Genomic DNA, 13,559 nt, shown 5'->3' on the forward strand with positions numbered 1-13,559 from the left:
ATTAAATTTCTTCTCCACAAATAGTAAGAGAACTGTAGCCATCTCAGTTGAGAAACTTAACATATTCAAACAGTTACTTATAAACAAAAGAGTTTTGCATTATTGTACCTATCTCATGACTAAAAATTTTAAACAAATGTTAAAAACTCTGTATACATGTATATGTATACATATGCATATTATAAATGCATAATATCTTCTACTTCTGAGTGGTATTGCCAAAATTAATTTATGACGAGTGCTACTTAACTGGCTTAAAATTAATCACTTACGTTAATTAAGAAATACAATAAAAACTAGCACAAATAATTTTCAGGTTTCTATGCTGATCTGGAAAATATTTGGCACTAAAGCTAGTTTAGGTTTATTGGTTTAATTAAAGCAGGAATATCCTTAGAGTTATTCACATTTAATACACTATTTTATACTACCTAGGTTTACTATAAGTCAAATAAGTTCATGTTATCTCTGTTTATAATATTTATTAAAAAAATACCTTTGTGTGATAAAATTTTCATAAATAACATATATGATAAGAAAACAAATAAATGTAAATAAGATAATGTTAAGGTATAATAAAGTTTTATGGTATATCTACTTAAAAGTAGCTTCCAAAGTCTTTTGGTAACATGAAGCTAGTCTTTTGCTAAGTTGAGTTAAATGATGGAAATTTATTGAATATCTATATCATTTTCTAATAAAATAGTGAAACCTTAATTACTGAAAGTAGGTCTATTTACTTTTATGCTTTCTATTACAGAGGAACTAAGTATAATTTTGAATCGGTTAATAAACACCTATATTACATTAAAAGATCAAAAAGGGCATATCATTTTGGATATTGTGAAAATATACAAGATTGCCAAGCCACAAAATATAATGTTTTACTTCTCAGCTCATAATTATTTATTTCTTAATTAAGTTTCCTAAGGGTTAAAAATTGTAATTAATATATGTGATTAAAGTTGCTAAAAATGAATAAGAAACAACTCTGTATACAAGGAAAGTAGGATATGTTTGAGGGAGGGGAAAGGAGGGATGGGTGAGGAATGGAAGTGCATTTTCAAAGGGGGAATGAAGGTAATGTTTTCTTGATTGTCTCAGAATGGGAAGGGAGAAATGAGAACTTTGCCTTGTGTAATCAAGTTGTGAACATTGAATTTATCATTACAAGGTTTTTGGTTTTTTTTAAATGAGTGTTAATACCAATCGTGTACTTACAAAAAAAGTAAAGCTTAATTTTCTTTTATTTGCTAAAATGGCAAATTTTCGGACTTCTATCCACTTTTGATAATAGTTTGTGACAGGTTTTTCTTTATATTTTAAAGTTGTTTTCCTAGAAAGCAAAATTTTGTGTCTTACTGTGTCTTCACCAGGTTTTAATATTTTAAAAGCTAAGTTTAGTTTACAACTATTTAACGTTCTGTATTTGTTTGTGAAGTTTTTAACTGTCACCATGGTTAAATGGATAACTATTGTTTTATAATAACTTATGATCCTATTTGACCAAGTGTTTTAGAACCTCTCTGATATTTCTGACAAACTTTCCCAAAATCAAATTCTAAATTAAATAATTAATTATATGGGACTAAATGAACTAATGAAGATGGTTACATCTTTTTTTTATTTTTAGTTTTAGTTTTTATTTGAAATATTAGTGGTTCTTTCATTTATTTATTTATTTATTTATTTATTTATTTATTTGGTCCAGTTATAAGGATATTTTATTTTTCCTAAACTTGCTATACCTAGAGCAATTTGGTTATATAACTTTGTAAGCACATTTAAAACATTTATCTTTGTCTCCCTACCTAATCTATACAGAATTTTAAAACTTTTAGTGAGGATTCCTATTTTCATATCAATATAGTTATTCATATAAGTTTACTAAGAATATGTTCTACTTTTAATAGAATTAGAAACAGTGTCTATATTATTAGCCTTTGATTGGAATATAATGTTTGAGAGACACATGCATAGATTCAGATATGACCAGATAATTTTAAGGAACAAAATTGACTGACTTTATGGATGCTAAAAACGGGACCTCGGAAAAAACCAGCCTGGCCCTAGCTGATTTGGCTCAGTGGATAGAGCATTGACCTGCAGACTGAAGGGTTCTGGGTTTGATTCCAGTCAAGGGCACATGCCCAGTTTTGGAGTTCCATCCCTAGAAAGGTGTGTGCAGGAGGCAGCTGATCATTGATTCTCTCTCATCATTGATGTTTATCTCTCCCTCTCCTTTCCTCTCTGAAATCAACACACACACACACACACACACATATTTAAATCAGCCTGGTACATGGCTTACAGAGTTTCCAGCAGCGTTACCAGGTCAGTAAGGAAGGGCACTCCCTGGTAGGCACAAGAACCTCAGAATACTTTGGAGACCTGGAGGAGAGAGGAATTAACCAAAATATAAAAGTCTTACAGGTGAAGTCTGATGGCAAATATTTGGCTTGGCTTCTTAATATAGAGGCTGTTACAAGTCCAACCTGAAGATTCCTTATGAAAAGTTTTTACAGAGATGATTTAAAAGTGCCTATCTGGCCCAGCTGGTGTGTCTCAGTGGTTGATCTTCAACCCATGAACCAGGAGGTCATGGTTCAATTCCCAGTCAGCGCATATGCCCCAGGTGCAGGCTCCAGCCCAGTGGCGGTGTGCAGGTGGCAGCTGATCAATGATTCTCATTATTAATGTTTCTATCTCTCTCCCTCTCCCTTCTGCTCTGAAATCAATTAAATATATTTAAAAACTAGAGGCCTTGTGCATGGAATTGTGCATGGGATGGATCCCTAGGCCTGGATGGTGATTAGGGTCAAACTGTGGGGTGACTCACAGGATGATCAGGGGACCCTACTGGCACCCACCTTGAGGCAACTGGCAGGACAATTGGGGGGAGCAGTGCTGCCCACTCACCAGCCAGCCCTGCCCCTTGATCCCACCACCACTGCCACTGGTCACCTCCCTCTGTGGGGCGACCAACAGGGCAATCAGCACTGGTACCTGCCTTGGCTGGCCTGGGGCCTGCAGGCTGGGGACAGCTCCTGCATAGAGAGTCTGACCCCTGGCGGTCAGTGCACATCATAGCAACCATTCAGTTGATTTGCATATTAAGCTTTTATTATACAGGATAAATAAATAAGAGCCTATCTGACCAATTGCTATGCTTGCTGCAGTGATATAATCAGGGCAAGGTTTTTTAAATTAAAATTTTTTTTACAAATAAATTAGTCTTAAGGTGGCTATATTTGATTATAAAATTAGGGTAATATTAGAAAGAAAATTATATTTCTAAAGAAAATATAATACTTCCTTGTGGATTAAGTTCAAACTCTGTTCATCATCTTTGAGGTTTTGTTTTCCTACCTGTAAACTGGACTGGACCTTGAATTCTTCTATAGTCCTCAAATACCTGGTACAACTATCCAACCGATGTTTCCAACTTCTCTCCTACTTTTGACTTGGAATCCCTGAGAACTAAAGCTGCCCTTTTTCTGAAGCCTGTTCTTATGGAGCCTCTATATGTACCTGTGTAGTTAGATTTGGTTATTTTCTCCTGTTAACCTGTCTCATGTCAATTTAATTCTTAGACCATCCAGAAGAACTTAAAAAGGTCGTGTAAAACTTCTTTCTCCCTGACGCCTTTTTTAAAAATCTTTATTGTTGAAAGTATTACACATGTCCCCCTTTTTCTCCAATTGACCTCTTCTAGCCCACTCCTCACCCTACCACCTTGTATGTGCCTGACCTCGTCTGCCTTCCGGACACCTTCTAACTTTGCCAACTGACTAATGAAAGAACAGACTGGTTAATAACTTTCTTAGGAAGTACAGTGGGGATGATGGATAAAGTCTGGATTCACATTACTGAACCCACATATTTGGTGATATAAGATGCACTGAGGAAACGGTGGACAAAGGGTACTAGCTTGAGTCCAGCCTGTTAGGTCACCAAAGGAGGAACGCAGGAGGCCAGAGTGGTGAGGGATTATGAACTTATTTGACCATTCTCACACCAGGTGGCTGAGCCTGGATGGCTCCAGCCCCTAGTGAAGGGAGTCAGCAGCTTTTAAAGGACCTTTGGCAGGCTTTTTTCTGGGCAGAGACTTCTTTATGCATATCTGGAGGGGAGATAATGGAATGTAGTCTCTGCAAGTGAAATGTGGTCTCAGCAAAGAGAATGTCCATAGTGAAATGACCTGAAAAGCCAGTTCTCAGGGGAGGAGTATTAACTCAATTGTTTGATGAAACCTAACATTCCACCCTTTTTGCTTTATGGAATAGGGACTGAGGTGGAATATTGAGATCACAGGGGAATGGACTTAGATAGTAATGGGCTGGACGAGGGGTCCAGCAGCATGATTTCCGCAAGAGGCTGGGTGGTAAGTCTCAAAAGTGGTCCTGTTGAGTGATTAGGATGTGAAAGCTGATCCTGAGGCTGCCAAGGAGTCAATTGTCTAGTTTTGCCACTTTTCTGGGCCTGGAACTGAAATACAACTGAGACCTAGATGTTATCTTTAGGGAGAAGAAGTGTAGGGGGTCTCAGTTGCCTCACTAGTGCTATGAAAGGGGAGAAAGGTTACCCTGGGGGTGAGTTTCTTGCTTCCCCAGTTTTGCCCCTTGCTGGGCATCTACATGTTTCTTGTAGGGCCTGAGACAGGGTTCCAGAATAGGGAGAGCAGTGGTTAAGCTCCCCATGGCAGTTCCAAACCCTGCTGTGATGCCCAGGGTTAGGAGGAGAGGGATGATCTGAAATCCTCTTTTGTGTCAGATATGATGGGTTATGGAGACAGTAAAGACTGATTATTGGGGACTACATTTATATTGGGTGAGAAATGAGAGTACAGGTTCCTATCCAGCTGATGGGGAGACAGATGTATGTGTTTTCCCCACAGAGGAAGAAAAATCCCTGATCATGGAGACAAGCTGAATGGTGGAAGAAGAGGTGGACTAAGGGGGTGTGAGATTCCCTTTCCCAGTTCCACACTCCAAGCTGAGAGGGTAGTCACCATGGCACAGCCAATAAGGGGTGACAGATGAGTGGTCTGAGCTTTCACTGCATTGAACGTGGGCAGGAAAGCTAGAGTGGGGAAGGAGAAAGGGAAGGAAAGGAGTAGTGGAAGCCAGGGACCTGGATGGTTGGATAAGAAGATAAACTGGCTGTGATCAATTGGTTGTAAGACACCACTGCACTCAGACCCCCAGCCACAATTAGTACTTTAAATTTCCTGAGGTTATAATCTCCCACTCACTAGCTTAACTTCTTAATTTTACTGAACCTTAACTCTTGCTCTTTTTACTTTTAAACCTTAAACTCCAATGTTAAAGACTTACTTTTTTGGTTGCCTTCCAGAAAAACATACTGCAATACTTCAATGCATATATCTCAAGTAAAAGTAACGTTCTTTTTATTTATGGTGTCTCATTAATGGTGGGATTTAATGCTTGAATAATAACTTTTAGTTTATTCTATAAATAGTAGTGAAAACGATTTTTAACTTTCTTCTTTTTAAGCTTAAATACTATATAATAAAGATGTAATATGCAAATGGTTGTTAAGCCCTGAAGAGTAACAATGGACAGCATAAAGACCAGATCACGGATCAATAGGAGTGTGGGTCAGCAAGCTACAAGCAGGTGGTGGAGAGCTACTGGAGTGACAGGGAAGCAAACTCTGAGGGGGGTTGGGGAAGGGAGGTGGGGGGAGCTACAGGAGAGTGGGGCAACGGGCAGAGAACTACTGGATTGTGGCAGCGAGCTACTGGGGAGCTACTGGCTCGGGATTTGTGCGAGGGTTATTAATTTACTTATAAACAGCATTCCTTTCTGCTAGTGCTCATTTGCATATATATGCAAATTTTACTTTGGACTTTACTAGAAATGACTTGCTCATAAAATATTAGTTTCTCATATGAATGTGTTTGCATGTTACCTTGATTATATTGTGAAAAGCTTAACTTATCAAGTAATACACAAACCTATACATTTGACCCATGAAGTACAGATGCCACTCCCCTCCCCAACCAATCTGAAGAGCAGGCTGGGTGGGGGTCTGAGGCATTATGTACACTCCTATTTTAAAATTACACTGCTGAATATTCTGGTTTAGCTTAAGAAGTATCCAGCAACCTTGTCCTGCCAGGCTTGGAGACTGAAACGTCAAACTTTCTTGCTCAGAGTAAAATGGCCCTTTTACAATTCTTATAAACTAGAGGCCAAATGCATGGAATTCATGCAAGAGTAGTCCTTCCTTCCCCCAGCTGCCGGCACCTGTTTCCCTCCAGCAGCCAGCAGTCATCTGAGACCCAGGCAGCCCTGACTTTCATTCAAAAGGACATCCAGTCTAATTATCATATTACACTTTTATTATTATAGTCTTATTTCTTTATTTCAACATTTCCCTTTTCCTCCTCACTACATACCCAACCTTCAAAAATTTCTCACTTTCAAATTAGCCTTCAAACCTTCTTTCCATGCCCTTCAAAAATGCTTAAAACCTTCCATTAAGTATTTCTACTCTAATATTCTTCCTATCTGTCATACCTTCAAAAACTTGTATAGACCTTTTTAAAATTTTTTTAATGTATTAGAATTCTTCACTCTTAGAAACCTTAATTTTTTAATGATAACCGCAAAGTAAATAGCCAACATATCTTAGATTGTACTTTCAAGAGAAATACACATTCAACAAAGAACATGAGACCTTCTGTAATAAAAACTAAGAACTGGAGAATTAAAACATGTCTAGCAATCAATGTTTCAGTAGTGTATGCTATTTTAAAATATTTAGATGTTTATCATTTAACCCAGCAATGCTCCAAAGTCTTTAAGTTAATAAAGATTTTGGGAAATTATGTGTAGGCATATGAGGCTAGAAAAAAGACAGGGGGAGGAGGGAGCAGGCCCCACAGCCTGTTCTCAGGCCTCTAGCCACTAGGATTCAAAACTGCAGGATTTTTCCTTACAGATGACATGCTAAGGTTTGGGAGATAATGAGCTCAGCTTCTGATAACAGCCAGACTGCTAAGTAAGCCTGTGCAGTAAAGAAAGTTGTTCTTTGGGAAAGGTGGAGTGGAGGGTAGGGGGGTGAGAAGGTGCTGAGGTCAAAGAAGTTTTCAGAGCCTTAAAGGGGTGAGAATATTGGCCTTGGGATCTAAAGGCTCAGTGAGGGGGTCCCTTCGCCATGTCATGTCATAGAGCAGCGTTTTTCAACTGCTGTTCTGTGGCACACTAGTGTGCCGCGAGATGTTGCCTGGTGTGCCGTAGGTGCAGACAAGACAAGAATTTTATAATTTTTCACTATTTTGTTTACTTAATATTTCATAATAAAGTAATTATAAAATACTTTCTTTGTGTTTATTTGATTCCTATTCAAGAGAATTACTTTATATATAGTCAATATAGGCACAGAGTTAAATTTTTTAACATTTTCTAATGGTGGTGTGCCTCGTGATTTTTTTCATGAAACAAGTGTGCCTTTGCCCAAAAAAGGTTGAAAAACACTGTCATAGAGGAGCTTTGCAAGAAGACTCAAATTGTGACCCTGGAGGCGAAAGTACCCAGTGAGCCTGAGAAAGAAAATTTCTTGTTCAGAGGAGGGGAGAGTATTAGGGGAGATAAAGAGATAAGGCCTTTACAATTCAAGGAATGGCTCAGCCTTGTGGGGTGAGAGTATAACCAAGGTAGTTGACTGTCATTTGGGACCACTGGGTTTTATGAGGAAACGCATGGTAGCCCTGGCTGGACATTCACATAAAATGAGAAAAGAGTGAATGGGGGTATTTAGTAAGATGTAGTGTAGACGTGAGGTAGCTAATGGCTGTGAGACTAATCTGTCAACCCCTTTAATAGAGACTGAGGAGTGGACAAGTTTCCCAGCATATTTGAAGAGAGCAGAATAAGTGGCCCCAGTGTCTATTAGAAAGGAGAGCGGCTTGCCTGCCACCACTGGCATTACCGAGGCTCTGTCTTGGTGATGTGTCTGTGGGGCCCTGTCAGGGGCTTGGGCAGCTTTTATGGTGGCCAGTTCCAGGAGGTCTTAGAGTTCCAAACGAGATCCAGAGGGCAGCCTGACTGAACTGGTTGAGATCCGACCTGGAGGGGCCAGACTACAGTCTGCTTTCCAGTGGCCTTCCCTTCCACACCTTGGGCAGGGCCCAGACAGGGGTCTCGGGATTGAGCAGGACTTGGACAAGTGTCCTCTCTTGTTGCATTTGGAGCATGGGCCCAGAGGAGGCTTAGCGCCTGACCTATCCTTGGTTGGAGGACTAGCACTTCGTTTGGGGTTCATGAAAGCGGTGGCTAGGAGCTGGAAGGCTTCCTCCTGGGCCTGATCTCGCTTTTGTTTTTGGATTTGGGTCTCCTTATCTCGATTATTAAAGACCTGCAAGGCCAGGTTATGAGGTCTTTTTAAGGGGTTTGTGGACCTCTGTCTATTTTTTGAAGTTTATGATGTGTGTCAGGATCTGATTAGATATTAAAGTGGGTGTTCAGAAGAAGGAATCCCTTTGGGGAAGTGGGGTCTAAGGTGGTAAATTTCTGTAGAGAAAGACAGGGGGACATAGATGTCATGCCAGGTCAGGTCATAGGACTGGGTCAGGCACTCGAATTCCTTATTAAAGGTGGTTGGGTCAGTGGAAAAAGACCTGAGAAGCTTCTCAATCTGTGTAAAGCTGGTCATAGAGAATGGGACTATGCCCTCAGTTCCTGCTGCCTCCCTCGGGGGTAGAATTGTTGTGGGACAAGAAGAGGCTGTTGAGGAGGGGGGTCTTTTAGTGGCCCGAGAGCAAGTGTTAGGTGGGGAAAGGCTATTTTGGAGCTTGTGTTCTTGGGATTTGGGCTCTCTGGGGCAGAGAAGAGGGTAGTTGCTGGTTAGGAAGGTCTGGGTTTCAGGAATCTATTGCAGGTGAGGGCGGGGATGTTTAAGGGAGTGGAGATCGGAGGTCTGCTGGGTCAAAAGTAGATGCAGAATCAGAAGTGTTAGTGGTAAGATGTTCTGTGTGAAGGAGAAAGATCTGATGTGTAGAGCAGGACTGAGAGAGAGGATGGAAGTGAAGGGTGTAAAAGGCCTGGATGTAGGGAATCTCTGGCCATTTTCCATTGCAGTGACAGCAATTATCCAAATTTCTCAGTGTGTTAAAATTAAAAGTTTTCAGGCCATTGAGACTTATTATCTAGTTTATGTTGTGGCCAAACAGTGTTACAAGATAAAGTGAGGTGGTTGGGCATGATCTCCCCATGAGTGTGCAGAGGGAGTGTGGCATGGCCCATGAGAGGAAGGGTGAGTGACAGACCACACATCCAGAGGTGACTGTTTAGGACAGGAGTCCTGCTGCTAATCAAATCACCTCGAGAAACAAGAGGTGACCCTCAGGGCTGGGCCTCCCCAATACAGAAGGACCCAAAGCCAAAGGGCTGAGGAGTCTTCTGGCCTAGTGCTAGGACTTTTGAAACGAGAGACTTGTGAGAAGTCAGTGAGAGAGAGAGTAGGCAGAAGACTCGAGACGAGGGGAATTGTGGAATGTCACTCACCTGGAGAAGATTGGCCTGAATGGGATGGAGGGTCAGCAATGGAGAAGGAGAGATTCCCGAGCTAGCATCAACCTTGGCTGGTTGGGGGGGCACCCCATAAGGGAGGGAGGCCTAAATCCAGGCCAGCAATCCAGTCACCCAAGTAGGATTCGGAAGCAAGTCAAGGACCAGCTGCTGCTGCCTACTGCTCTTTGAGTAGCAAACTCAGGGTGACTGAAACCGGGATGATGGGTCCCATCCCCATAGGATCCTCCTGAATTTCAGCACCAAATGTTAGGATGGCTCCAGCCCCCAGTGACAGGAGTCAGTGGCTTTTAAAGGACCTTTGGTGGGGGTTTTCTGGGTGGAGACTTCTTTATGCATACCCAGAGGGGAGATAATGGAATTTGGTCACCACAAGCAAAATGTGGTCTCAGCCAAGTGAAAGTCCATGGTGAAATGACCAGAAAAGCCAGTTCCCGGGCAAGAGTTAGTCATGAACAGTTGATTTTTTCCCCCTTGTATTCCTTTCCTCTACCCTCCTCTCAGACACTTTACATAACACATTAAGTCCCAACTGATAAGCACCCTTGCACTCCATTATGCCCTGCAGGGGGCTCTTGCCTCTCCTGGCTATTGTACTGTTATCCTCATAGTAGGTTTCATGATGAATGGCCTGGTCTTCAGTTTCCAGTGAACCGCCTCCCTCGGTTTCCAGTGACCACCTACACCTGGCCCCTACTTGTACCTCACAAGAGCACTGGCAGGAGAGACAGAGATTATTCCACACCCCAACCCTACCTCCTTTCATATGCTTACAAGTGGCGTCTCCATTATTTGTTGTATTTCTAACTAAATTGGCTGGCACCACAAATGCTCCCTTCTTTATCCAAAAATAATGCCATGTATTCCCTATAATTCCTCTGCTACTATGGGGTGTGTTAGTCTCTCTAGGCTATTATAATTTATTGTTTTTTAATTTCTCAATTTGTTATGAGCCCAGGTTATGTCTCATGCAAGTGGCAACCCATTGAAGTGTTTTTCTGTATTTCCCTCTCTCTTCCACGCTCTCAGAGAAACAATGGAAAAATTTCCTCAGGTAAGGAAAGAAAGAAAGAAAGAAAGAAAGAAAGAAAGAAAGAAAGAAAGAAAGAAAGAAAGAAAGAAAGAAAGAAAGGAAGGAAGGAAGGAAGGAAGGAAGGAAGGAAGGAAGGAAGGAAGGAAGAAAGAAAGAAAGAAAGAAAGAAGAAAAGAAGGAAAGAAGAAAGAAAGAAAGAAAAAAAGGAAGGAAGGAAGGAAGGAAGAAGGAAAGGAAGGAAGGAAGGTCATATCCTATGAAAGAGACATCTTGAAAATTCCTAAAGAAAGTTGTCATTGCTTTTATGGTGAAGGGGCTGGAGTCCGTGTTGATGAAAACACTTTGGCAGCCAAAACCGGTTTGGCTCAGTTGATAGAGCGTAGATCTGCAGACTGACAGGTCCAGGTTAGATTCTGGTCAAGGGCATGTACTGTGTTTCCCCTAAAATAAGACATCCTCTGAAAATAAGACGTACTTCAAGTTTCCTTCTGAGTGAAATATAAGGCATCCCCCTGAAAATAAGTCCCCCCTCCCTCCTAGGCTAAACATGAGAGATTTGGTCCACTGATTCTGAAAGAAATGGAGCCACAAGAAATTCACCAGAAAATTCAGGAATTGGATTGTTATGATGATGTTCCAGAAGATGATGACATGATTGTCATTGAATAAATGAGTAAATTCTTGATACTGTAGGATTCACAGTTTGTCTGGTTTGTGTTGACAACTACAGTACTACCGTACCGTATACAGGTAATAAATTTCCTTTATTTTCATTAAACAATAAATGTGTACAGTATTCTTATTCATGGAAAAATAAGACATCCCCTGAAAATAAGACCTAGCGCATCTTTGGGAGCAAAAATTAATATAAGACACTGTCTTATTTTCTGGGAAACGGTACATTGGTTGCAGGCACATCCCCAGTAGGGGGTGTGCAGGAGGCAGCTGATCAATGTTTCTCTCTCATCTATGTTTCTAACTCTCTGTTCTTCTCCCTTCCTCTCTGTAAAAAATCAATAATATATATATTTTTTTAAAAGAAGAAAAGAAAACACTTTGGCAGCTGGCAGTGGCAGCAGCAGTGGGGTAATGGGAATGGCACCTTCCCCTGATCAGCCTGAAGAGGGAGGCCAGACTGTGGCTTAGGCCCACTCAGTAGGACATCCCTGAGGGCTCCCGGACTGTGAGAGGGGGTAGGCTGGGCTGAGAAGGTAAGCTCCCACTCCACCCCACCCCACCCCTGAATTTTGTGCACAGGGCCTCTGGTAAATTAATAATTTTAAATAGGGAATAATGGCACATTTTTTAAGGTCAAAGGGAAAATGGTTGTAAGTATGCACACAAGTTAATATTCCTAAGAAAATGAGTATAGCACCCTATTACATTTAGGTGCACAAACTGTGCAACAGGTAATACGTTAGGAATACAACATTTTCTGTCCATTTTTCTTTGACAAGAGAACTGTAAGTTATGTTGGGGTAACAATAAATTTCATTTCAGAAAATTACTTTTCTCAGCATCTGAACAGAACAATTGTGATGAGTGGTCTCAATGATGACCTAAGACCTTTACTTCCCAGGCCCAGGGTACAGAGTACCCCATTCCAACTGCCTACTATTAAAGTGAAATTTAAAGTGAAACATTGATGGTTCCTGGTCCCACAGAGAAGAACACAGTGTCAAATTCATAGATGAATATTCAATAACATAAAAAAATTTTCAATGTTTTAAGATTAGCGTTAAAGATAAAGGAAGCAGTATTTTTATATATTTAATTCTCTGGTAGAAACAAAAAGCATACTACTATCATTCACTTTGACACAGTATTTATTTTCTGATTAAATTTTATTCTATAATTTTAAATTATAATAACATAACAAGGCTGCTGCTCAAAGCTCAGAATAAGAACATATTTAAAAAATCGATAGCACGATAGATTACATATCTTATACATGGCTTAGTAGTGGCTTTCTTGATGAGGTTATAGTTGGTCAATCGCTTATGGCATCTCTGTCAGTATCTCTTAGAGTTCCATAACCAGTAGATGCTTAAGAAACTTGAGATTTGTTTAGCCATTCCCAGGAAGTTGTTCTAAATTATGATTTGAAATACACTGAGTGGCCAGATTATTATGATCTCTGAACGCATAATAATCTGGCCACTCAGTGTATTTGTATCTTAAATGGGTACCAAAAGTTTTCTAGGCTTTTGCTGGAGATCAACCACATATTTGCCCTAAGCTTTCTATCAGCCAATGCAAAGGGGAAAACTGATCAGGTGCATGATTTATAGTATATATCTTTGGTATCAAATAAATGAGGTACTCAAGAGAAGTACACTGAGTGGCCAGATTATTATGCAGTTAGAGATCATAATAATCTGGCCACTCAGTGTACTTTTCTAATGTATTAGGTTATGAGTTTTCCTCAATATTAAGTACTAGTTACAATAATATCTAAACAAGATTTTATACATATTTTTTAAAACTTATTTATTTTTTTAGAGGGAGAGAGAGAGAGAGAGAGGAAGGGAGAGGGAGAGAGAAAAACATCAATTTGAGAGAGAAACCTCAATCATTTGCCCCCATATGTACCCAGATCAGAGATCAAATTTACAACCCGAGTGTGTGCCCTGACTGGGAATCAAAGCAGCGACCCTTCATGCACCAACAATGATCAGCCAACTGAACCACACCAGCCAGGGAAAAACATCTTTTGATATCAGCATATAGAGAACTTCCTCAATTCTTTTAAAAACTGAATGTTGTCTCTTTGTACAAACATACTATAATTTATTTAGCAAGCTCCATGTTGTTCTAAATAAAGGTTCTTTATTTCTCCTTGATATATATATTTTTTGCATTTGTTTGTTGACAAAACTAACTTTTAAAAATACATTTTAAAGAATTGATTTCAGAGAGGAAGGGAGAGGGAGAAAGAGATAGAAACATCAATGGTGAAAGAGAATCTT

The sequence above is a fragment of the Pipistrellus kuhlii genome, unplaced genomic scaffold (genome assembly GCF_014108245.1).
Source record: "Pipistrellus kuhlii isolate mPipKuh1 unplaced genomic scaffold, mPipKuh1.p scaffold_m20_p_10, whole genome shotgun sequence".
NCBI classification, from domain to species: domain Eukaryota; kingdom Metazoa; phylum Chordata; class Mammalia; order Chiroptera; family Vespertilionidae; genus Pipistrellus; species Pipistrellus kuhlii.